At 43.7% G+C, this 25,311-nt stretch overlaps 1 protein-coding gene across 1 annotated transcript in view; it reads left to right on the forward strand.

The window, feature by feature from the left end:
- HS6ST1 (heparan sulfate 6-O-sulfotransferase 1) overlaps positions 1-25,311 on the forward strand; it is a 198,259-nt gene that overhangs the window by 165,774 nt on the left and 7,174 nt on the right. The window lies entirely within an intron of this gene.

Consider the following 25,311-nt stretch of genomic DNA (forward strand, 5'->3'; position numbering starts at 1 on the left):
CCTCCTCACTTGTATCAGATATTTGAAAAAGACATTTGTTTATGGAATTAAAGTCCTCTTAAAAAATGAGAATACAAGTATCTGTATGAGACTGTTGCTTGGAGGACAGCTACATACTGACCTCCCCTCCTCTGAGCCAGCCAAATTAAAATAATCAAAACTGGTGGCTGCAAAACCCTGGAAGGCCTGTGGGCTTCTGGACTTTCTGACTTGGAGCAGCATCAGCAGCTATGCCCCAGGTTTCCTCAGAAGGTACCACTGCTGTGCCTCCCCACTGACTCCAGAGTGGAGAGCTGGGCATATCTACCCCTCCATCGCTTTGGTGAAACCGCTGCCTGTGGTAGTCATCCTGGGAATTTGCCCTCTGGACTGAAGCTGTAAATGACTTACACACAGGCTATTAAACATTAACTGCTTCCCATTACTGTTTTTCCAGTCTGCTTATAAGCATATGACCTAAAAGTAAAGTCACTGCCCCTCACTTGCCATCCTGCAAGTCATTTTGTACCCCAGGATTATCTGGTTTCGGAATTTTGCCTCAATTTTACAGACTTTCTTACAAAGACAGCTCTCACTATAACAGAAGCTGCCACTGCCAGTCAGCAAAGTACTGTATTTGTCTAGCTATTGACACTCATTAGTGGCTGCTAGATGATAATGAGGTTTTGTTCATTACTCTCCTCCATCTGATTTGAACTCCTGATCCAGAAACCAAATGCTGTAACATCTCATTTTCATTCCTGAGCAATTTCAGGTCCTTGTTTCTCAGTGTAACAGAATGTGAAATTCGTCCAGAATATTCCTGTCAGTATTTTCATCTTCATGGTTAATTCATTTATCCTGGTTTTTGAGAAAGTCAGTCTGTTCGCTGAGATGGGATCAGTTCATGAATACTGTTTATATCCCAAACACAGGACCATGAGGCTCACCCTGACAATATCTGAAGGAGCACAGGGGATGTTAGTGGGATTTGTTGCCGGGACCCTGCTGTGTGAGCTGTACTGTAGGTACACAACAGGTATCCACCCAGGAGTTGTGACTGTATCTCCTGCAGCTTTGAGTCTAAGCATTCACCCTCCTCAGTTCTGGTACACTGGAGAAGGCGGGAAATAAACAGGGGAGGATTTATTGAAAAACAATGTGAAAGATAAAAAGACTGGAAACCAGGCCTTAAGAGAAAAATTGCAGAGTGCAGCCTTTTGGGTTCATGCTTAAGTTTAAAGGGCCATTGATTTTCAGTCTGTGAGGGGAACAGCAAGTTGGCAGTAGTCTAGTAGACAAAAGAAAGATGAAGCTAGACAAATTCCGACTAAAAATTGTACAAAATTCACTGGATTGAACCAGGTTGATCATTGGTACGTTCACATTACATTTACATTGGAGGTATAGTTACTGATTTAATGTCAGTGTGCTCTTAAAAAAGTAAATTAGTTGACATAGTAAGCATTAGTACTGAAATATAAGTAGACTTAGTTAACATAAGAAGGTGGTCTGTATGTTGATAGCTTTTCGTCTGCCTGACAGAAAAGTGGTAGTGCAGCTGATCATCTCAGCAGGGCAGATCTCAACAAGGAAAGCAAGGAGACGAAAGGGCAAGCCGAAGCAGGCTGCCTTGCTGCATTGCCCTGTCAGGTTGGGCTGCTCTGGAACCCCAGAGGCGCATGAACTTTAGCAAAGGTTTGGGCTGTGGTGATTCACCATAACCACTGCTGTTCACTGTTGCAACCAAGAAAGAAAAAATGCTTCTGGAATCCCACTGTGAAGGTGAACAAGGGCACACTCAGGAAAGGGAAGAAGCAGAAAACTAGGGATTACTCAGTGGCAGCATTTTCAAAAGCAGTCAGGTAATACAGGAGCCTGAGCTCCCAGGAAGGACATTTAGAATCATCTTTGTCATAGATGATTTTCAAGTGTTGCCATCCTTCTGTTCAAAAAATTGGCTTTTATTCAATGTGGGTGCTCTCAGGAAGCCCACTGTAACGTTCACTTCCTTCAGCTGAAAAATTTGGCATAAAGAAGAGGGCCTACAGTGTTTTGAAATGCAAGTAGGCTTCCAGTTTATCGGTATAAAAGCTGGGAGTTACTGCTGCATTATCAGAGCCAAAAAATACTCAGTGGAGTGTTATAGCAGTAATCTCTGGCTGTACTTAATGTGTACCATCGCAAGGGTTAAATGAACTGGAAAGCTCATAGAAAAAGCTCATACAGTGCATTTTTGTTTATACTGAAATATTCCCATATGTTTCAGTTAATGCAGAACATAATTGGGTCTGCCTTGGGATAGAGACATTTTTCTTACACGATTTATCCATTAATCTAGTGTGAGGGAGAGTCCACTTCACCAGAAATAGCTTCCCTTCTATTTCAGCCAAAACCCCACAGTTCAAAATCTCCTCCCTTCTCTTTTTCCCTTTGTGTCCTCATTCTCCTCTCCAAAATGTTCTGCCTTTCTGCAGTGAAATAACCTGGTGGAACAGTTTCAAACATGAGGTAAAATAGTTCTGCCCTAAATTACCTTCCAGTTAATGTGTTTCCTGGCTCAGTTTGCTGAGCAGCTCACATTGCACATAGATGTTCCTAAATTAGAAAATTGTACATATAAAAGTTTTCTTGTGTTTTTGTGTGTACGTTGCTTCAAAGTCAGGATTTCTGGTTTTGATTTTAGTACCTCAAAGTAACAGGAATGAATTGTGCTTGACATTAATTACATTTTTCTGCCTGCTTTATTATTACTAGAATAAACAAGCTACTGATTTGAGGGAGAGAAAAGTCCACAAGGTGTTTGAGGTCTTTATTTCCTTTTCCTTTGGTAAACTTCCAGTAATTTAGCTTGCCTAATTTGCTGCTGGAAACCTGCTGCTGGGAGTGCTCATACCTGAGAGAGTATAAAATTAGTGAGCTGCAAGGAAAATTTCCGTAATAAGATGAGAAGCAGGGAAAATTTGGCTTCGTCTGTTTGTTTGCTTTTAGTATGTGTGTGTGTGCACAAAAAGCAGAAGGAGTATTGATTGTTTGAAAGCAAGACAGTGAGCTGTGCATGAAATGGGATGCTCAGTGATGTCTGGTGGTATAATCAGTCTGTTAGACATTATGCGGTATTTCAGCGCCAGATGGACTATATAGCGTGTATATACAGAGGCAAAGGTCCTGCAGTGCTGACTTTGATCTGCATTTGGTACTAAGTCGGGGACATACAGTGGTGCAATTGATCACTGAATTATCATCTCAGCAGAGGGGAACCTTGTTGCATCCTGGAGTCTTTATTGTGGCTCCCCAGTGTTAATTTAAGGGAATCGGAGTGCGTTTCTCTACATGCTACCACTGATTCCCTGGCGCTTTATTGGCCTGCGGGAGCCACTGACAGCCCGTAAACTTAAGCCAACTTTCATCCTGTTGCCATTTACTACTAGGCATAAGGCAGATTCAGAATTGGTGGCATTCAGTAACTACCTCTGGCCCTTTCTTGACCTGTACTACTCATTTCTCGGTAGTAGCAGGGGATGTGCTATAGTGCTCCGGGCAGAGCAGGTTGGTGATCGGTTGTGTTTCACAGTGTACAACTGTGAAATGACAGTCCTGTGAGCAATAAAGGCAAGTTCCTTGACCTTTTGAACCAGTGCGTTGTCAGTGTATCAAGACTGGTGCCACTTGTGAGAAAAGGCCCCTGTTAGATTAAGAGAGAGATTCATTTACTTAACTAGAGACCAGCCTGAGAAGCAGCTGCCCTGGGAGAAGCTCTCTGAGTTACTCCTTCTGCATGCACACTCATACCCATCCACACAGGTAAATAGATATTTTAGTGCAAAGTTGTGCTATTCATATGGGAAGAGTTCAGTAAGTTTAGTTAACACTTTAAAACAATGTAGTCTAATTAATCCAGTGGTTTTAGAAAGCCTCCTTTCCTCCTGAACTACCTCCCTTTCTGGACACCTATTCTTAGTGCCACTTCTTATTTGCAGTTAGTATTTGCTTACATTTAAAAATTCCTATAAATGAGATTAGCAGTCATGTGTGGGTCCGCTGAGATTGCAGGTAGAACTTCTTATGTTCGCCCAGCATATACAGCCTGATATTTGGTCATCAAGCCACACTTGTCTTAAGCATCATTCCTTATCATGCAGATTCTAGAAGCCAAAATATTTCCCTTACTTCATATGTGCAAACTCTCTAAGTTCACTGTTTTGCTCTTTGCACCACCGTGTGGCTAACTAAGTGCCATTTGGGACAGAACTTGCTTATCAAGCTTAATTAACAATAGTTCTATTTATGAGACAAAAGACAAAGTTGAGTTCAGCTGACATGCCTGTAATTATTTTGACTGTCGTTCAAACAGTTGTAAAAATATACTAAAAACACCTCAAGTCATCAGACGTGACACCGAATACACATGACAAGAGATTCTGTCTATTATTAAATTGATGCAGTTCGTAGCCCTGTTTTAGGGGAGCACTGCACTGTAAGCAGGACAGATCACAAGGAGCTCCTCTACTGCCAGAGTGGTCCCTTACATTTTGTCTCTGGCTGTTTACTCTTCCCTTTCCTTTAAATTAGCACAGTTCCCTCTTGCCTAGCAGTCCCAATTGCTTAAATCCTTCCCTGTCACTTTGTAGTCTGGTCCACTGCACCTATGTGCTTACAACCTCTTAGGGTTATCCAAAATTTATGTCATAGGAAAGAAATTGCCAGCGAAGAGAGAGAAGTGTAACTGTGCAGGAGGCAGAGTGATAAATGAGATTCTAGGAGGAGGGAGTGAGAGGATATTAGTTTTTAACAGCTTCTAGAAATCCTAAAATAGACCAGAACTGGGCCACAACTAACAGAAATCATGACTACTTGCTGATGAACAGAGGCATCACTGCTGTGAGAGAAGGAGGTTTGGCAGAGTTTGACATCTCCTGCAGCTTTCATGTAGTTACTGGAGCGAATGACTCCGAGCTGGAAGGATCCTGGCTCCACTGCCAGAGTACTTGGAGTTTAGCAGAATGAGGTCAGCTTACTGTGGTGGAATTTTTCAGCTGGTCCAGTGGTTTTCCAGAGGCCCAGTCCTGCACCTAGGTCAGGGTAATCCCAAGCACAAATACAGGCTGGGTGGAGAAAAGATCGAGAGTAGCACTGAGGAGAAGGACTTGGGAGTGCTGGTGGATGAGAAGCTCAACATGAGCCGGCAACACGCTCTTGCAGCCCAGAAGGCCAACTGCATCCTGGGCTGCATCAAAAGGAGTGTGGCCAGCAGGTCGAGGGAGGAGATTCTCCCCCTCTACTCTGCCCTGGTGAGACCCCACCTGGAGTACTGCATCCAACTGTGGGGCCCCCAACATAAGAAGGACATGGACTGCCCCTCTTCCACGGTTCTTACTGGTTTTCTCTTCTCTGCTTTTCTCAGTATTGTTGCTCCAGCATGGGTTGCCTGCAGGCTGCAGTCCCCCCAGGAGAGTCCCTGCCCTGGCATGGTTACTCCATGGGCCACAGTCCCCCAGGGGTGTCCCTCCTTCCAAGGATGTATCTCCAGCCCTGTGTCCTCAGTAGTCTATCCCTCCACATGTCTCCTGAGGCTTCTCCTCACATTTTCTCACGTGTGCTCCCCTAGCAGTTGGCGCTGTTTCATAAGAGAGCTCATGCGTGGCGTTTGCTTTGTCTTCGAGGAAGGCATTTGGCAGGCAGGCAGGTGAAGTATGATCCAGCATCCCTAGAAGCCAGTGCAAATCTTTCCTTTGAGTTCAGTGAGCTTTGGATTGTGCTACAATGGAATGAAAATTTGGCAGAAGAGCATATGGAGTAGTTGTGACTTAAGAGTCAGGCAAAAAGATTTCAGCAAACCAGCACGATTGGAATAGTTTAAGATGAGTGCAACAGGCCAAGCAGGGGAAGGCAGACAGAATGGGAGAGGTCAGCACTGGTGCCTGGAAAAACATCTGTAACAGCAGCAATGCTCCATCAGAGTACAGGCATGTTCAGCGTAGTAAAAGTGACAACTGACCTCTGAAGTGTTCAGCTTTCAGCCTGCATCAAGGCCAGGTTTGTTTGAAATATTAATGATAATCATTTGAAAAGTTCTTGTTTCTCATTTTGGAATTAATGTAGTTTTTAAAGTAAGACCTGTGAAAACTTTATCCACTTAAAGAAAAAGAAAAGATAGAATTATAGTAGATATGGATCTAAAAATAAACCTTTTGAGTGATGGCATATGCACCTAACCTCACCCCAAATACTCACCAAAAAGCAAATTTTGTCATTTACAGCCAGAACATCCCCTCCTGCACAAATTGGGTTTAAAGAGAAAATGTCTAATACTTTTTATTTTACCTCTTCAAAAGGGAAGCCCTTTGTTTTACAACCAGATTGACCTGATGGTGAACTCAAGGCTGATATGTTCAGTACTTTTAAGTAATTTTGCAAATTTAATCTAACAAATTTAATCAAATTTAAACTTAACAAATTTAATCACAACTCATCTCAACCTCCTCTTTTCTTTTCCTCCTTCCTTGTTCTTGCTATCCTGTCATCTGGATCATTCCAAGTTTTTCTGCCAGAATATTTTGCTACTTCGTAAAGCTTAGGCAGATGAGAATGTATTTAAAGAAAATCCATGTATTCACTGGGGATGAATAAAAGTGAGATGGAGCTATCTGTTGTCAAGGATAACCAATAATTTTCTGATGAAGGGAAAGTGTAGTAAAAGTACTGAAGGTTTTTTGGGTTAAAAAATCAGAGCACGATTCATAAATGTGCCACCCACCATCTTCAGTACCCCATTTCAAGACTCATAACAACCTTTACAGGCTCCTAGACGATGAGAACGATACAAGGCACACCTCTCTGTGTAAGGGACTTTTGGCACTCAGGTTCTGTAAGTGCCGTCAGAAACCTCATCCACAGAATTTTGTTCATGGTATTAATGGGCATTTTGCTTTAGATGCAAATAATCTCCCTTTTCTCTGAGACTGAGTACTCCAGAAAGAGAAACACCCACTCACAATTTCATGTAAGTTCCTCACAAAATAGAATCCTGTTATTTTCCAAGTTCCATGCACAGCACATGTATTGCACGAAATATGTTTGGGTTTTGCTATAAGTCAGTTCAGCTCAGGTTGAATTCCAGGTCCCTTTCAGGAAAGCTATCTCATACTGTAATGGACTTAAGCATGTACTTTGACTTTTGGAGCAGTATTAAGGACTGTCACAAAAATATGACAGTAAGGGGAATCTCCCTGTGTATTTGAAACACTGTATAATGTATATGATACATGTTCCCATATATAACAAGAAAAAATGTAGCTACTATTCATCAGAATGAGTGTGTTCGGACTAGTACAGTTTCCCATCCTCTTCCCTATTTCCCATCCTCTATTTTCTTCTTGCCTTTGGTTACAGTTACAGTTTTTCTGACTAATCCTGTCACTATGTCCTTGTTCACTGGAGGGATGGCTGATCAATCATACAAGAGCGTTTTTCTCCAGCCCCTGCGGGAGCTCACCTCCACACCCTCAGCTGTGAGGTACTGCTAGGCTAGCGCTCAAACCAGGAACATTTTGAAGCTGTGATTTTGATACCTGAATTATTCTTGGCTTTCAAGTTTTTGTCAATGGAAGTCAGCTGCCTTATGTGGCTTTTAAAGCAAAATAAAATAAGGTCTCTCCAATCTTTCAGTGACAAAGGAGAAATGAAGTTGAGTGGGACGTTCCACTGCCAGTGTAGCGACATCTCCACTGACTTCCTTGAAATGAATGAGGCTGGCTTGGTTGGGAGACACAGACAGCAGGAGACTCTTCCTGCTCCTGGTCGTATCATCAGGACTTCCTTGGCAGTGTAGGAGGAGACCGGGCACTTCAGTTACATTTGCAGACAGCGAGGAAATAATGTTCATGTGGCACAAATAGCTGGAGTCCAAATCTGCTGGTTTCCAGCTCTGCAGGAATGGTGCAACTTCCTAGAGGCATGGAGGGAGAGCAGACACTTCCATGACACAGAGCTCTCTCTCATGGATTATAAGTAACTCACAAGAGGAAGATCCAGAAATCGTTCCTGAAAATGTCTGCATTGCAGTTCAGACACATGTGTAGCTGTCTGTCTGAAAGGTCAGCTCTGTCCTTTGATGTTTCTTGCGCTTGATTATGGGGGACTGTGCAGGAAGGACAGGAAAGACTCCAACTGTCAGAATTATTTAAAAGATCCCTTGAGAAGGAAGGTCTTTATCCAGAGGAAGTGAGCTTTGCCTTGCAGGATGGAGGAGACCAAAACCAGGCATAGCATACAGAAAGAAAGACTCCAAGGACAGATACGTGTTGGACTCAACAATAAACAGAAATTCCCAGTTATCGTTAATTAAATCTCTTCCTGTGCAGTCACAGGGAAATAAGTCTCATGGCAATAACAGAAAGGAACTAAGTCAGTGCCTCCGCTGTTAATTTAGTGCCCTCCTGGGACAGACAGAGAATATTGTTGTGCATCTGCCCTGCTAAACAGGCTTCATCCCACAGAAAGGTTCTGGCTCTTCCCAGCATCTCTGAAAGTGCCCTGAAGCCTCGTCCTGCAGCCAGAGGCCCTGGAGCATCCCCCGAGCAGAGGAACAGCCCTGTCAGGAGGCCGGGCCGACCACAGAATCTGCTTCGGAGGATGAGAACTGGGAGAAGTGTCTTCTCAGCCCCAGCTGGTGCCTGCTACCAACCAGCTGTCAAACAGGGATGGAAAAACAACGCGGCCTCTTTTCTAGAGAGCTGTGCTCATGAGCCACAGTGTGCAAGGGCTAAAATCTCTTGGTTAAAATGTGTCACAAGAAATGAGCAAAACCCAAAGTAAAGGTGAGCATCTGCTGATTGCTGATATACACAGGCAAGATGAGTCTCTATTTGAAAATGGCCTCATTTTGCCCTTGCCTGCCTTTTTTATATAGTGGAATAACTGACTCTTCAGCAAGGCAGAAGGCTCCAGTACTTATGTTTCCACAGCACATTTTCTCTCCCAAACAATGTTTGCTGCCCCAAGAGCCTAATTATCACCTAAGAGATGTTAACAGCCAGATCATTGAAACTTCCAAAAGGTTTTGATCAAATACAAGCAAGATGTAGTTTATATTTTGCTGCCCTGTATTGCAGGAGCAGCTGGTCTCCTGAGGTAGTAAAGTGTGGACTAAGTTAATGAATTTAAATATGCTTCTGTTAGATCTTTTAATCATGAATGTAATTGCATCTGGTAGTCTTTTTAATTTTTAAATATGGAGTATGTAATTGGAGTTCTTTTTTTTTTTTTTCTTTTTCAAATCTACTGCTACTGTTCCTCCCTTCAGGGAATTCTCCAGTAGGAAGACCTTGTCTTCCCAGAGTGAACATTGTGAATCTTTACTGTACTGATTCTTTCAATATTAATTTTCTTTATTAGCAATCCCCTTCCTGTCCCTCTCCACGCCTACTTCTGCCTTAGTTATGTCTGGCATAAGGAGGATACACATGTAGTAACAGGAACACCAAGCCCAAGCGTGAAGTGGGAGAAATTTACCTTTGGTTTTCTCTGTCTCTTATACGTGCCTTTCGTGCCAGCTCTGACACTTGTCTCTAGGCTGACTGGAATAACAGGATGCACGACAAGCATCTGCCCAGCTTCTCAGAAAGACTACTAAGGGGAATTTGAACCCAAATACCCGTGTCCTACAGTTGACTGAGAGATGCCGCTTTTCTGTGTTTGAGCTCATTGATGATAAAAAAACATCATCAGGCTAAATGGAGCAAACAAAGGAAGCAATGCTAGCAGTTCCTGTGATGCCAAACGCTTTCCGGATCTCGTATTTTTGTACACACCCTCTCTCTGGGATGAAAAAAATGAAATATGTCAAGCTGAGATCCCACAGGGTATTCAGAGAAATGGATTGCATTGGCTCTGTTACCCTCCAGCTCCCATTGGCAAAATACTCAAAGAAAAGATAAATGTGAAGACACAGTCAGGGGATTGAATGACTCAGGGCTGTGGGATATGGAGCCTCATATAACAAGATCACCAGCTCTCATCCATCCCAGGTTGGTAGTGACTGAAAGCCTCTCCAAGCTCAGCAGTTTGCCAGTGTATGTGAAAGAACTGATGGCCTCAGCCCAGCCGATCCCAGTGGGCAGAGACTTATCACAGCATGCTCCAGGGATGTAGATTGACACATTCTTATTTCAAAATTTACCAAACACAAGAAACTTTTTCTCTGTGGTAATTGTTTTGACAGAGAGACTAAGTACATGCCTGCATTCAAAATGTGATTATTTCAGTAGAGCTGTGCTGATAAACCCCTCTTGGAAGAGAACTCACACTGGCAAGCATTCCTCTGCCTCCATAACTTAACCCATTTCCCTGGACAGAATCAGCTATACCCACAACTGCATATATAGCTACCCACAACTTTTTGCTGGCATTGCTTTTTGGCTGACAGTGTTCTTTTATTATTTACTTCTCACAGTTCAGCTATGCCAGCAAAACTTTTCCATGTAACCTAAGCCTATGGGAGAGAAAAGTCCTGGATAAATTTTTTTGAGGTGATGGTTTGTAGTCAAGCCTGAGGCAGAGACTTAAGCAAAAGACTCTATGGATACAGAACTGTAATTTTGCAATGCACACAGTGCTTCGCAGTTCTGTGTGCAGCATCACCTGCAGGCCAGGGGCACTTTGCATGCAGCGTTTCTGTAAGCAGTGAGTATATGCTGTTAAATTGGAAATGTAAATACCAGCGGTGAGTAGCGCGAGTCCCTCTGGAAGGAAAGTTGTGTGTGCAGAGAATTGCCTTGGGAGGATGCACTCGTGCCGACTCATACCCGGCTGTGCCACACCATCAGAGGCTGCTGGTGCCCAGTTGTGCTGACTTCAGCGTAGCGTGGGGTGCTGTCGGGTGCTGCACTGGCACTGCTGCCTCCAGCCCCAGTATGGAAGGGGAAATATTCACAATTACCAATTCCCACCACCGTCCTCCTCCACCAACGCAATTAAATGAAATTGCACTGGTGGCCTTAATAGGTAAGACATAACAAATCCCATGGGAATGCAAGAAAAACACTACCCTAAGGAGAGCTGTCCCCGGCTGGCGTTCAGCAGCAGGCAGGTCCCATCTAGTGGGAGCTGGGCCCCAGCCAGCCCCACGGCCGGGCTGGGTCTCAGGATTTTCCCTTCACACAGGGATCTCGGGTATTCCCAGGCCACAATAGAAGCAGGATGAATAGTCCCACTGCGTGGTTTCTTTGGAGAAATGCAAAGGGGTTTTCTGAGTTGAAAGCAGTGCTTTGGGGAATTGCAAAGTACACTTTTAAGCACATAGTTACGACTTACCAGCAGTAGAGCTGCAGAGACGCTCGGTAGCCTTTCAGCCAGCTAGGACACCTCCAGAGTCCTTCAAATGGAAGATGAGGCAATAATGTTGACCTCTATTTAAAAAAAAAAAACCTGTCAGTGAAGGATTTATTCATCAAAAAGCTGCTTTTCAAAATCATGTTCAACGCATTGCTGGTTTTCTGGTAGTCGTAAGTGCTCCTGCTAGCCACAGGGCAAGAGATCTCATTTATCACCCCTAGAAGCAGAAGAACACGTGGTCTGTTAGGGCGTGATATCCCTTCTTCACAGTCCAGGAATGCTGTCTCTGAGAAATACCCACTTGGGAGTTCATTGGACCTTGCATTCACTCAGATTTGCCAGCTCTTAAGCTTCATCATGTATTGATGTGAGGGATCACTCAGCAGAGACACCCTGTGGTTGTTGAAGTTTTGAAGGCTCAAATGTCTCTCTGAAGACCCAAACCACCAATCTGGTTTGTGATTCCTTTGAGTGCAGCTATGAGGAAACAAGAGGATTCCTGAAATTAGAAATAGCTTTGCTATTCCTTGCACATGCTCGGCAGCGCCTGGGACAGGTCAGTGTCAGAGACAGGATGCTGGCTGGCCTGCATGGATCAGTGATGGATTTGGAGCAGAGCTTTCCAGTACCACTCAGCTAATGAATTTTGCAGTCTTTGTTAGCTTCCTCAGTATGGTGATTCACTTAGGAGAGAAATTGTTTCTGTGACCTAGACCATCACTTTGACAATTCCTGTTGGATATTTCTGATGCCTGCTTTAAATGAACTGTGGCTGCTGAGGTTGGCAGAGAGTACTAGTGCTGTTTGGAATAAAATCTCTGCACCTTGTACTGTGTTACGTGTTTTCCTTCTAAGAAACAGTATTAACAGAAGTGTTAATTGCAGGCCAGCTCATGTTGTGTTGTTTTCAGGCTCAAGCAAAAGAAGTTGAAACCAAGAATTAACCTACTGTTTTCAGATCAGTAATTTGCGAGAAAATGAGTAATGATGCCCATGAAGTCTCCAGTTGTGCTGTCAGGAAGGGCTGGTATTGGTTACAGTAAGAGCATGATGAATAGCACCTCTCCATCAGGCTGCAGCCCTTCCTGCCCGCCTCAGCCCAGCTCAAGCGCTTCCTTAGGTCTGACGCTGGATGCTGCACCACATGCAGAATGCACTGCAACATGGGGTTCTCGATGCTGGCACGGCCTGGGCCAGATCAGTTGCTTTTCGCTGCATACCCTTTGATGGATTCATTACATACAGCTTTTAGTAATGTCTCGATTTCCTGGGAAATAATGTGTTTTAGACAGAAGCCAGGCATCTTGTTACTCCTGCCAGCTGGCAAGGGGGTGGCTGTATGGATATAGATATTTGGTGTTTAATAATTGAACCTGGATAGATCTAGGTTGGCAGCATTTTTAGAGACCGGGCATTGTTGTAGGAAAATGGGATTGTTTCCCCCAGCTAATCCTGGTGTCTGCAGCTGCTGTCTAGATATCACCTCCTAAAAGGCAGGGAATGAAGTTCTGAACATCTGTAACAGCTACATTAAGTGGCGTGGTTTATTGTGGAATTATGGATGATGATGGCTGGATTACTAAACTGTAAATCAATCAAAGGCATTCTGATGATATTCTAAACCATGAGAGAGAGACTCACGCAGGAAGAGACAGTGATTTATTGCGCCAACTGGTAACACATCCATCCCCAGTCATTTTTATTTATCATTATTTTGAAAATATTTCAACCCTTCATAAAAGTGAATTAAAAAAAATAAATCTGTAATGATGATAAAGTTTTGCTGGAATGAAAATTGACACTCCTGCACTGTGATTTCTGGTGATAGGAAAGTGGCAAATAAGGAACTTAAGACATACAAATGTCACAATAAATTAGTTGAACAATTAATTGCCTTTGTTTAATTGTCTTTTATGCGCAAATGAAGGGAGCTTTTTCCTCTTTGTTCTTAAATCTATTCCTTTGGAATGTCTCACACTATCTGTAGTTTTAAACCGTTGGTGCCCAGGATTTTGAATGCTTAGCAAGTCATCCATTTCCGAGGCATTAGCAACACAGACAGGATTTATTTCAATCTGTGCAGCTGATTCTTTAATCCGGGGCTTGCTTAAGTGCATTCCAGTGCAATTAATTAGAAAAACAGTATAAGGCAGTGGCAACTCCAAGTGATCTTAAATGTAAAAGTGACTGATTAGTAGCTCTGCTTTCTTGAGGATTATCTATTTGTTGCTTGACAGCATCTGCTATTCCTGAGCAAGGGAAAGTCAGTTAATTGAGAAGAGGGAGCGTCAGTACTCTTTGTAAGCTATTCACAGGAAAAGAAGCAGTGTAGGAACCTCTCCTAGCACTAATTTTAAGAAGGCACTGGGTAAACGGTATTAGAACCAGTCACCTAGCTCATGCCATGGCTCACAGCCACACGTGGCTCACAGCAGCAGGCAGAGCAGCTCTTTGGAAGCCACTCCTCGCAACAGCTCGCACTGTGGCTACTTCCAGGAGTGGGCTGCGCTGCTCTTTGTGGTTTTCTTCCTTGGGAGGTCTCGTTCCTTGATGTACCCTGGCTGGTTGAAAGTTACAGTGTTTACTTGCATGTCCAGGACGTGTCAATCTCGTTTCAGAATTCTGTGCATCTCGATTCTGTTTCCTGAGTCTTCCCACTCCTATCAATAAAAGTAGCCATCCATCAGTTTTTGATTGGAACGAGATTGATCCAGGAGGAACTCACATGTGTCTGTGTCGCAGTTGCAGCGCCTGACACAAATATTGCATCCATTTTGGCTGAGGCAGGCGGTGGCTGAGGAATTCAATTGTCCTGCATAAGCAATCAATATCTGCTCCTCTGACTACTCTTCCTCCCTTAATCTTCCTGTATGGTTTCTTTGTAATTTAATCTTCTGCAAGGAGACATACTTCCTGTCTATCATACCAGTACACTTTTCTTCACTCTTTCTTGAATCTCACTGCCAGTGGAGCTCCTGTGATTTGCAAGAGAAGCTGGCTTACAGTTCAAAAGAAAATGCAAATTCCAGTCTATCTACTTTGTTTGCAGCTGATGCGGATAAAATATCTTTGCATATTGCATATTACTTCTGCTTTGTCTCTGCAGTGTTTCAACTTGCTTCTGGTTTTCTTTTTTCTGTGTGGCAATATCCTGATTGTTCTTTCTTCTGCATCCTGAAGTGTGCAGGAATCAAATGCAGAAATCCTGCTTTATTAGGTTAAATATGCACTTTTTTAAGTCATTGTATCTATCTTGGCACCTGGGGAGGGTGAATCCGTGGCATTCTCACTCTTTCCAGGGCAAAGACAGCATGAAGCTGTGCAGATTTCAGTGCAGAACCAGTGCATCTCTGTCCTGGGAGGAGAGGAGACTTAAAGTTCAGCCCCCCTGATAACATGGCAGCCCTCAGTGGCAGTTTATTAGGGGACAGCACTTACCCCCTGGAGCTAGAATGATGCCCCTAATCTTTTCCACTTACACTATGTAGTGATAGGGTGAAAACTGCTATCTCACGCTACCCATCCAGAGCAAATTGGTCTCTGACGCACATATGAGAAGTTCAGTGTCTCACTGCGAATGTCTCGCTACTCTTCTTCAGGGGTGGATTTATTTCTTGCTTGATTCTAATGTGTCTAACATACAGGAAGAAACTCCAAAAATTAGTGGGTACGGTACCTTTCTAGCAAATATTTTATAGTAAATATGGCTGTAATGTGTCACTGAAGTCTGCATTTTGTGTAATGCTAAAATCAATACAAACTAAAGTCTCTATGATAGAGCCAGTAAATGAAGGGAGTGAAAACTTTTCTTATGGAGAAAGGCAGTGTTTTTTCATCCTGAAATTCCCTACCTTGCTGACAGCAGGAGCAATAATAAAAGCAAAAGAATGCAAAGAATAGGCATGGGTTTTAGACCACATTTCTACCGTCTGTCTTCTGCCAGCATTGATGTAATCCTTCTGGCAGTGAAACTTCCCACTGCAGTCCGTCGGCATTCAGATGTGCTATTGATTAGCCAGTTTACTAAGGTCACTTAGGAATCACAACAAACCCCCTGAAACCGGGAAAGGTAATAAATCAAAGGCATTTGATTTGTAACTTGCCGTCATTTTTGGTGCCTTGCTTCAGTAGAAGACAGCAATCAACATTTCCTAAGCGCTTGATATGAGGAAGGTTCTGATGGCAGAAGAAAGCACTTGTTTATAAACGGTGCAAGTAACATAAGCTTTTAATGGGTCCTAGAGGAGCACAAGGCTCCAGAGGGCTCTGGAATGCCTTCCTCTCTGCCCCCATCTGCTCCCCTCACCCTGACCCCCACTTTTTTTTTCCAAGCCTTCGGCCAATTTTCATCACATTTGTCATTTTGAAAAATGAACTGGCGGTTCGCTCCTAAGGTTCATAACATGTCATGTGTCTTTTTTTAGATTAACTTGTTTGCAAGAGACAGTGCAACAGGAAATTCTTGTGCTTACACAGCAGCTCAATTTTCTTGAAAAGCAGAGATGTTGTTAAAACTCATAGTCTGTGTCTATTCTGCTAATTGGATAGAAAACAGTCATGAGACAGGAGGGTGATAGGACCATAGTTGTTTCCTGGGTAAAAGCCTATTAGCAGTGTATTGCTAGCAAATTGGAACTGGGGCTGAGTGTGTAACTGTCTATGCACACAGTAAGTCTCAGTAGTGCACAACACTGAGATGTGAGGCAAAAGCGTACCCTCATTTTATTTATGGAGATAATGATCCTGAAAGTGTCAGTCTCTGGTTTCACAGGAATTAACACCCAACAATACCCATCTTGATGCTGCATTTGATTCCAGACATTAAATGCTCCCTTGTATTACCATCTCATCAACATGGCATAGTCTGTCCCATACTGCTGCTCCCAAGGTGGGTATCAAGGCTACGTGTCCTCCCACCACAGTTTCACCCATCTGCCCTTGGGGCTGACTTACATCCTTTGTACCTCAGCTCCAGCTCTGCAGCCTTTGGAATATAGTTCAGAAGGAATATCTATGTAAAAGAAAGATATACATAATAGTATGCCAACCGTTGCTTTGTTGGCCTACCTTTCTTTGTCGGTCAACTTTAAATGGAGAGATCTCACAGTGAGCTGTTACTGCGCTGCAGCCACTGTGTGTGCAGAGGCACGTGCAGACGCACAGCATTATCACTCCTATCAGATTCCAAAATTAAGGCTGGACTGCTGCAGGGTGTCCGGATCGAGCACACAGATTGTTCTTTTCCATGGTTTCATGTCTGCAGGTTTCTTCACCATCAGGCTGGAGCAATTGTGTTTGACTCTGGTGTTTTTAAAGCTGTGACTCAAAGCCCATGCCTTGGTCCCAAAAGGGAAGCTTTTGTTTAAAGTTGTTCTGAGTGGATGGAGGAGCGGTTGTTCCTGATGTTCCAAATGCCTGAGCTGCTGCTTGCTCTTTTGTCTCCTCCTTCACTGTCAGCTTCTGTTTCCTACTGCCTTTGCAAGGAGGATGTGTTGTGTTTGGTACACACAGGTACACACACGCATGAGCTGCACGCTCCCTTGCTGGCCCTGCAGCGTGACTGTTCATGGTACGTTGAAAGGCTGCGTCAGCCAGGATTGTGAAGCATTCAAAATCCTCCACATTTTATGAAATACATATGGGAAAAAAAAGAGAGGTGTGGCTTTTCATGCATGCCTACTCACAGTTAAATTATTTTTTTTCAGTCACTGTTAAATAGTACTGGTGTTTTAAGTGTATATATAACGGATGTAACACACTGTAATTCCTGCTAGATGACAGAAATAAGTAACAGATTCTCACTCCACAGCTCTTTAAATCCAAAAGACCAGACCTAAGTAATCTCAGGTTCATTTACACTCTGAAATCTGGTACAGATCTACTTATACCCTCAGTCAATATTGTGGTAGCTGCTGGAATTAGAGTTCACTCTGGTTTTCCATTTTTAACCCTTTTTTTCCCCAAGAGGTTTTGCATACTCCTGGCCAGTAACTGTGACCTGGAAGGGCAGCAGGTAAGGCTGCAGCCCCAAAAGCTGCAGAAATTTTACCAGCTATAGAAGTGCACTTTTTTTCTAGTGCTCACACCCTGTCCTGTGATTCAAGGGAGTTAGACGTGCCATGTCAGTGACGATCCAAAGCTCTGAGTGCCCAGCAGATGCTCAGATGCTGGAATGCTAGACCAGTGTCTTCCACAGACTCCAGAATCTGCTTTGAAACACCTTTCTTGGGAAGGGAGGAATATATGTTTGTATGAAACTGTATTTAAGCTTTTCTGGAAGAATGGCCCTTCTTCCTCCCCCCTTGCCTTAACAGGAGTTGGGTGTGCAGAGCAGTTATTAATGGTTTCTTGGAGCTGGTGTGATATGCGAGACTCCACTTCACATATGCCTGAGATTAGGAGAAGCAAGCAAGTGGTTTCTAGAGCATCTACACACAGGCATTCATATAGTAGCTTTTTATTTAGACACTCTCAAAAATACACCCAAATTGTGAAAGGGTATAGCCTCCAACTCGTTTCCTTTACAAGAAGGGGCAACTGGTCTGAAACACCCAGTTTTACCTGCTGAAACCCACCCTTGCGTATTTAGAAACCTGTGCTTTGGATTGCATCCAGCTGAGAGATTCTGTGAGAGTTTAGTTTTTCCATTTGGAAGAAAAGCGTGTCAATTTGTCTGTAGTATGAGAGCATTCTCTTCTGCCTCCAACTCCTGAAGCGGTCTGAGGGTTATTTTTAGGGGTCAGCTCCCAGTGGGCTGTCAGTGGCGTGGCCCAGGGATCCCTGCATCAGGAACTGGCCCATGGTGAAATCAGACCCTAGGAGAGTACCTGAGAGAAGAGCTGGAGGGCGAGCAGAGCCTGTGTAATGGTTGTTCCATTTCAAAACATCCCATCTTTTCATACAGCAAAGTCCCAAGAGCGGAGACCATCAGGCAAAACAAACACAACTGTGCGAAACAAACCCAGTTACCAAAGCAAGCACTGACTTGCTGTAGAGACACCCCCCTTGTTTACTGGAAAGGAAAAACACTGATGTAGGTGTTTACACACTGAGTGCTGGAGGACTGGCTTTGCTATTAAGTTTCCTGGCTTTTGGTGTTTTGTGTGGCAACCTTTATTTAAACATAGGGGACAGAAGAGACTTGTTTATTTTGTTTATTTGTTTGTTTGGAGTTTTCTTTCTTTTTCTATGACTTTTAAAGGGCTGAAGAGTTTATTGTGTGTGAAATGCAGGAAGAGTCTAAATGAACACCAGATGAGAGGAAATAGACTGAGGAAAATTAGGGCTATTTGGTACCAAAGGAAGTAATCATTGTACATATATTAAATTCCAATCGCTAGCTGAGAGTGTTTTGTTATGCAAGAAATCTGACTGTAGAGTAAAAAGGAAAGGGAAATGTGTGGAGTCTTCCCAAGTTTGGGCTTTAAAAGTGGTAAGCAGGGGTTTGGTGTACTGGTGGTAAATAGGGCAGGAGGCAACTTTCACTGAAGCGAGTGGTGGGGTTGGCTGCCGAGTGTTCTGCCCCTGAGTTTCCCACCGTGGCAGAAGGTGATTTTGTGGCTGTGTGCAGAGGATAAATCAGTTTTTCATATGTCTGTTATTTGTAGGTTACATTCAGTATGACTTTATAATAAGAATATAAATTCCTTATAAACTTTCATCTGCCACATTCTCACCTCATCCATCATTAGAGGCACCGGACTCACCTTTAATTATATTATTATTATTATTGTTGTTGTTGTTGTTTTAGATTTTATTATTAGTATTATTATTATTATTATATTCCAGCAAGTCATTGCTGGAACTGCTCCTCTAGGATACACTGTTCATTTTCAGTGGAGAAACCGTTACCTATTAATCCCCTTAATTGTCCCTGTAAGGTTTAAGCGATCGCAGGTGGGGTGAGGCCTGCTGTAGTTGTTCTTTTTGGTCCCCGCAGACTAACGGCAGGGTAGATGCACATTTTCATGTTGCTGGTGGCAGGCAAAATCACTAGTTGTTTTAGTGATAAACTATTTACAGTGCGAGCCAGTATGAATTGAATAAGGACCCTCACAAATGAGTTGAGGGATGCGTAATGCATGGGCTTGGCTTACAAAGATGCCTTAAATCAGCCACAAATTTGACATTACTACTTCTTTTAAACAAAACAGAGTGTTTCTCATTTCTGCAAGCTGGCAGACACCCTGTTCAGTTCAGTTAATTCAGCAAGGACATAGAAAGATTGTTTTATTTTTTTTCTTTAGCAGTAGAAAAATTGTAACCTGAGGGCATGTTCCTTTGACAGATTGGGGTTATATGGTTGAAGCTGACCTATGCAGCTTCCTTCTCCTTCCCCGTCCTGACAGGCAGGATGAAGCATGTATGATTGGAAGTGGCTACCCTTATTTTGCTCTTTATCTGATGGAAGGCCACCACAGTAGTCAAGAAGAACTTGTTACGGATTTTGCTTTCCTGTGAGGGATGCTTGAAAGCTCAGTGAAGAACCAGTAGAAATAAAAAACAAGATATTTTGGCTGTGTGGGAGGGAAGCATTTAATCACAGTGAAGAGCAGGGGATTGCACAGCCAAATAAGCAGTTCTAGGCAGATTTTAGAGACCAGCAGAGGCAAGTGGGAAGGGTGTAGCTAACAGAAGTGTAGGGAAGAATAAGTGGAAATTAAGTGAAGAGAGATAGTAGAATCATATTTAGAATCTGTCACTTTATCAGAATTATGTTGACTGGTTATTAGCAAAAGAGAAGGAATTGTTTTTTCAGAGGAAGATGGGTTTCATTTCCCCTTCATTAGCTGAGGAACCTGCTGACAGGAATTAAGGTAGACTATTACTAAATGGGGCCTTCAGCCACTCCCTCGTGTCTGCAAGAAAGGGTTATTTTTAACCTAGATCTGCTCAGGGACTGCATTTGCAGCATGGCCCTGGAAAAAAAAAAAAAAAACCAACAACAAAAAACCAAAAACGAACTGCTGGAAAAACTAAGGCTCTAAGGCTGCTTTGTGCTGCTGGGTGAGAATGGGACGGAGAGGTCTGGGGTGCAAGTCCTGTAGGGCAACAGTGCCCCGACGCCTGTGTCATGAAAATAGGCCTCAAGTTAACGATTGTCCTCTGACCTCAATCCATGCTGAAACAGGGGCTTTGCATAATCACCGGAGGAGATGGTGCCTGCTCCAAAAGATGTTATGTTTTGAATTGCCAAAATAGACAAAGGAGACATTGTCAGCCCTTCACACATGGGAAACAGAGGCAGCGAGAGAGATTTGTCTGGGGCACATAGGCTAATTTTGACAGAAGGGGTACTTACCCTAAACTTTCCTGAATTCATTTGTGTATTACAGCCATAGGATTGCCCTTCCTTTCTAATATTGGATGGTTTTCTCCCTGAAACGTCAGTTCTAGTACAGGTTTGTTCATCAAAAACATTTCATTTTGCTCTGTTTAACACACTCACTAGTGATTCTTTCCTCAAACAAAACTGTGCAGCTTGCATGCAGATCCAGGTTGCAACGCTGAAGTTGCAAATGCCCCCGGGTGCTTCAGGTGAATTTTCACGTGGAGACCGCCGGGGACAATAATGCAAGGAAAGGAAGAGGTGTGACTTTGACTTCTGCTTTTCTTTGTCCTTCTCAGAATCACAACCCCACGGATATGTAGAAGGGGAGCCTGCAAGAGTAGTAATGCTGTTCTGCCCAGCTTCACAGGGGAAGAAAAAGAAAATAAGTGTCTTACTTACTAGAATGTCCATTTTTCTTGCACAAACTTATTAACTCCAGGAAGGCCAGTGAGACTTGGCATTGCATGACCAAACTGGGGCTGTTTGGGTTTTTTATGAGGCAGTATTGAGTGGAACCATCTGGGCTAGGAGAAGACCACACTTCTGAAATAAGCCTTTAGGAGTATTTAACTTAAGTAGCTGTTTGGGGCACCATGCTGAAAGGAAGGGCACTCACAGCTGCCTGTATTTTATGGGTTTATTTTATCTCTGATGACAAAAGAGAACTTATCAGTCATGTGGTTCCTCATAAATTTCAAGTTACTGCTGACAAGTGGCACTGCCTGTGTTCTCAACCATGCTGGCGCAAAGTTCCCCCGACTTTCTGGCTTGCAATGTTAATGATGATGCTGCTAATGGACGATGCTTTGGAAAGATATCTAACTTTTCTCTGAACTTATAGGCAACCCCCAAGTTACAGTTTGAGAATGGAAGCTTCAGTATATTTAAGTACCTTGGGTGAATACTTCCAGGTCATTCATCTGTGATCAAAGTGGCTCATGTCTCTGGTTCCTGAGGCCCCAGTCTTCCAAAAGGTGTGCTGCTCACTTTCTGACAGTTGAGAGGATCTGCACCTCTGAAACTAATATCCTTCCAGAGAGCCAAATACAGGTTTGGGAGCCTAACTTTTAGTATGTCAATAGTGCATCTCAACTTAGGCAGTTTAAACTATTATTTTGCATTGTTGGTCTCTGTTTGGTTTGGGTTGGTTTTTTTTTGAATTTATGCCATATTGAGGCAGCTTCCTAAAGTACTTCTACAGGCCTGGTTCCACTGTTTGTATTCCAGTTTCCAATGAAACATCTTATTTCTGTGTTAGGAGGCAAGTTCCCCTCTTCAAGCACTTTTCTATGTGATAGACCTGGGCACATGAAATTCAGTGTAATTTGAAAAAAGGTAACCTATTTTCCTATGCTATCTTTTCACTGAGATAAATCTTAGAGAGAGATTGCTTATGGTAAAATATTTACCAATGTATCACCACAACTAAGATAATAGCTCTTAATAGTGCACATGTGAAGAAAGAAATAGTTGCTCCTTAACCCATTTTCAATCCATGTCCTGTTCAAGCTATCTCTGTTTCATAGAATCACAGCATGATTTGGGTTGGAAGGGAACTTTAGAGGCCATCTAGTCCAACGCCCCTGCAAGGGTCTCTCCCATTTCGAGAAAAGGATGTCATGCAGGACAGTGTCAAATGCTTTGCACAAGTCCCAGGTAGATGATGTCAGTTGGTTGTCCCTTGTCCACCGATGCTGTAACCCTGTCATAGAAGGTTTCAATGGACCCTAGAAGCTTTGCATTATGTTTATTCATCTGATTTACTAATAGACTCCTGAAGTTAAAACAGAGAGAGAGAGAGAGAGAAGACAAACTGGACTCAGGCTTACAGGAATCAAATTCCTGCCAACTCTGCCACAGACACCCATTTGGCTTTATGCACATCATTTAATATTTGTACTTCCCCTGTCTAGAAAATGCAGATACTAATTCTTCCTTTTTTCCCTATCCATATGTCGTGGTTTTCTTAGTGAGGGGGGGCCTAAGGTGGCAGCTTCTGTAGGAAACTGCTAGAAGTCGCTCCCCTTTGTTCAGTGGACTCGGCCGGGCCTAGGGCGGATCTGCTGCTGGCCAAGGCCGAGACGATTGGTAGCAGAATGTCCCGTGATAACGCCTCTGCGATAACGTATTTAAGTAGGGGAAAACAGAAAAAAAGAGAGAGAAGAGAAGATGTGAAGAAGCTGAGCCGGGGCAGAGGCGCAGAGGGGGAGGCGCAGGCCTCATGGGCCTTGCAGGCCTCACCCTCTGGCCTCTCGCCAGGCAGCCGACTGGGCCCGACTCGGTCCAGCCCGGCTGCAAGAAGTGGAGAGGAGATGAGATATGAATAAGATGTAAAAAAGATCCTGAGAGACATCTACCAGCCTGTTGTGTGGAACGGCTGCAGACGCCAAGGTCAGTTCAGAAGGAGGGGGAGGAGTAATGTGGCTCCTGGCCAAGATTCCCCTGCAGCCTGTGGTGACGACCATGGTGGAGCAGGTTGTCCCCCTGCAGCCCATGGAGGTCCACAGAGGAGCAGAGATCCACTTGGAGCCCGTGAAGGACCCTGTAGCAGGGGAGGTGGATGCCTGAAGGTGGGTGTGGCCCATGGAGGGCCCACTGGGACAGCTGTTCTGAAGGGACTGAACTCCGTGGAAGAGATGACCCACGCCGGAGCAGTTCCACAAAGGACTGTGGCGTAGGGGTGGGACCCCACGATGGAGCAGGGGAGGAATGTGAGGAGTTCTTCCCCCAGCCATGAAGCAGCGGCATGAAACAACATGTGATGAACTGACCGCGACCCCCATTCCCTTTTCCCCCGCCGTGCCGCTCGGGGTGGGGAAGGTAGTAGAGATAATGTTAAGCTTGGGAAGAGGGAGGGGTGGGGGGAGGTTATCTTGTTCTCTGTCTCATTATCCTGCTGTTTGTAGTAATAAATGAATAGTTTTCCCCAAGTTGAGTCTGTTTTGCCCGTGATGGTAACTTTAAGGATTCCTCCCTGTCCTTATCTCAAACCTCCAGCCGTTTTTCCTTATATTTTCTCTCCCTGTTCTCTCGGAAGGTGGGGGGAGTGAGAGAGAGACTGCGTAGTCTGGTCCGATCGGGGCTGAACTACGACACCATACTTGTATAGCTTGCAGGTTTGGAAAGGAATCAGCTCCTCCCATGTCTTTGGATACCTCACAAATGAGTCCCTGATCTTAAGTGAAACTTCTAGTCGCTTCTGTAAGCCACATGATAATAATTGGCTTCAACCTGCTTCAGGAAAAAATGCAACCTTTGGATTACCTTGGTGTAAATAAAAAGTCCACTGCAGTTCACAAGTCAAAAAATGCTGGTAGTGTTTAGCATCAATGTCTGTTGTTTGAACATCTGGCATTCATCATTGCTTTCCTTTTCCTTCCACTGTCATATTTTGCCCCCATCTGTTAGAGGTTTCTTAGCACTGTCAATATAAATCATAGCTGCATCTCAGTCTGGGTAGTCGAATCATTACGGGCTGCGATGTAAATGAAGGAAAAGGAGGTAAATGTAAGGGAAGTGTTTCTCTTATGCACTCTGCTCCCCTTCTTTCTCCCCTCTCCCTGCACACAGACTAGACAGTGTTGTTAGACAGCATGATAGTCCTGCTATGAAGAGAGATGGAAAAGTTTCCAAAAATAGCAAATGTTTTTACCAGCCCTAGTTCTGAAGGTGGAAAGCAGGAGAGGATTTGAAGCCTTGAAGCCTGAGTGGACACCCGTTGCCATTGTTGGAAAGATCAAAATTTATTGCCTTGAAACAACCCTTCAGCAAGTTAATAATAAATTGGGAAAGCAAGCATGCCTTAAAATCAGACTTCCCGGGCAATGTCTTTGATGTATTTTCTTAAAATTAAATTATTCTTATTGCAGTAATTTAGGTTACTGCTAGGAAGAATAATATTGAAGGTGCTAGGAAAGTATGGATGCGTTAATATTAGCCAAAGCAGAATTTTTTGTCTTTTTTTTTTCTTTTATCAAAAAACTGTGCAGTGCCCTCACAATGGCCATCACATTCAGCTCTCCCAAGCGGTGCCAGCAGGGCAGCCAACCATAGCAGCATTCCAAAGATGCATTTCTGGTGGGGAAATGAATCCACCACCACCTCTACATTAAACATTTTCAGTTGCATGTGTGTGTTACCCTGCCAAAGACAGGTGCTCCCATTTGTGCAGTGTCACACAGCCCCGTGCGCTGGGAGTACATGTGGATTTAGCTCCCTGCCAGCTTTAGCAACTAGAGAAGGGATTTCCTTGTTCTAAAAACACCGGGAGACACCATAGTCCTAAGCTACTGGAAGTCAGGGCAAAAAATGCCCATTTCCCTCTGTCTGGAGAGGGCTCTTGCAGACTGCCATCGCTATCAATCCCAGAACTTTATCCAGGCTCAAGGTGTGCTGGAGCTGGAGGGTCTCTTTGTAGAAGACAGCAGTTATGTTTGCAGCTCAAGGGACAGCTTCTGTTGTTGGGAACTTCATTATACCTAGAACAGCAAGAACACCCCATGTGCTATGTGTGTTCCTCCTGACTGTCTTGCTTTTTCCCCCTTTTTAGTCTCATGTGTCAAAAGTGTGTCTTAAGTTTTAATTGATAGCAGATTAGCTGAAACGAGACTAAACTGTTGCTACTACTGCTGATTGTCAACTCATGCCTTCTTTTTCTACAAAGCATA

Source organism: Chlamydotis macqueenii, chromosome 9 (genome assembly GCF_036417535.1).
Source record: "Chlamydotis macqueenii isolate bChlMac1 chromosome 9, bChlMac1.mat, whole genome shotgun sequence".
Classification (NCBI taxonomy): domain Eukaryota; kingdom Metazoa; phylum Chordata; class Aves; order Otidiformes; family Otididae; genus Chlamydotis; species Chlamydotis macqueenii.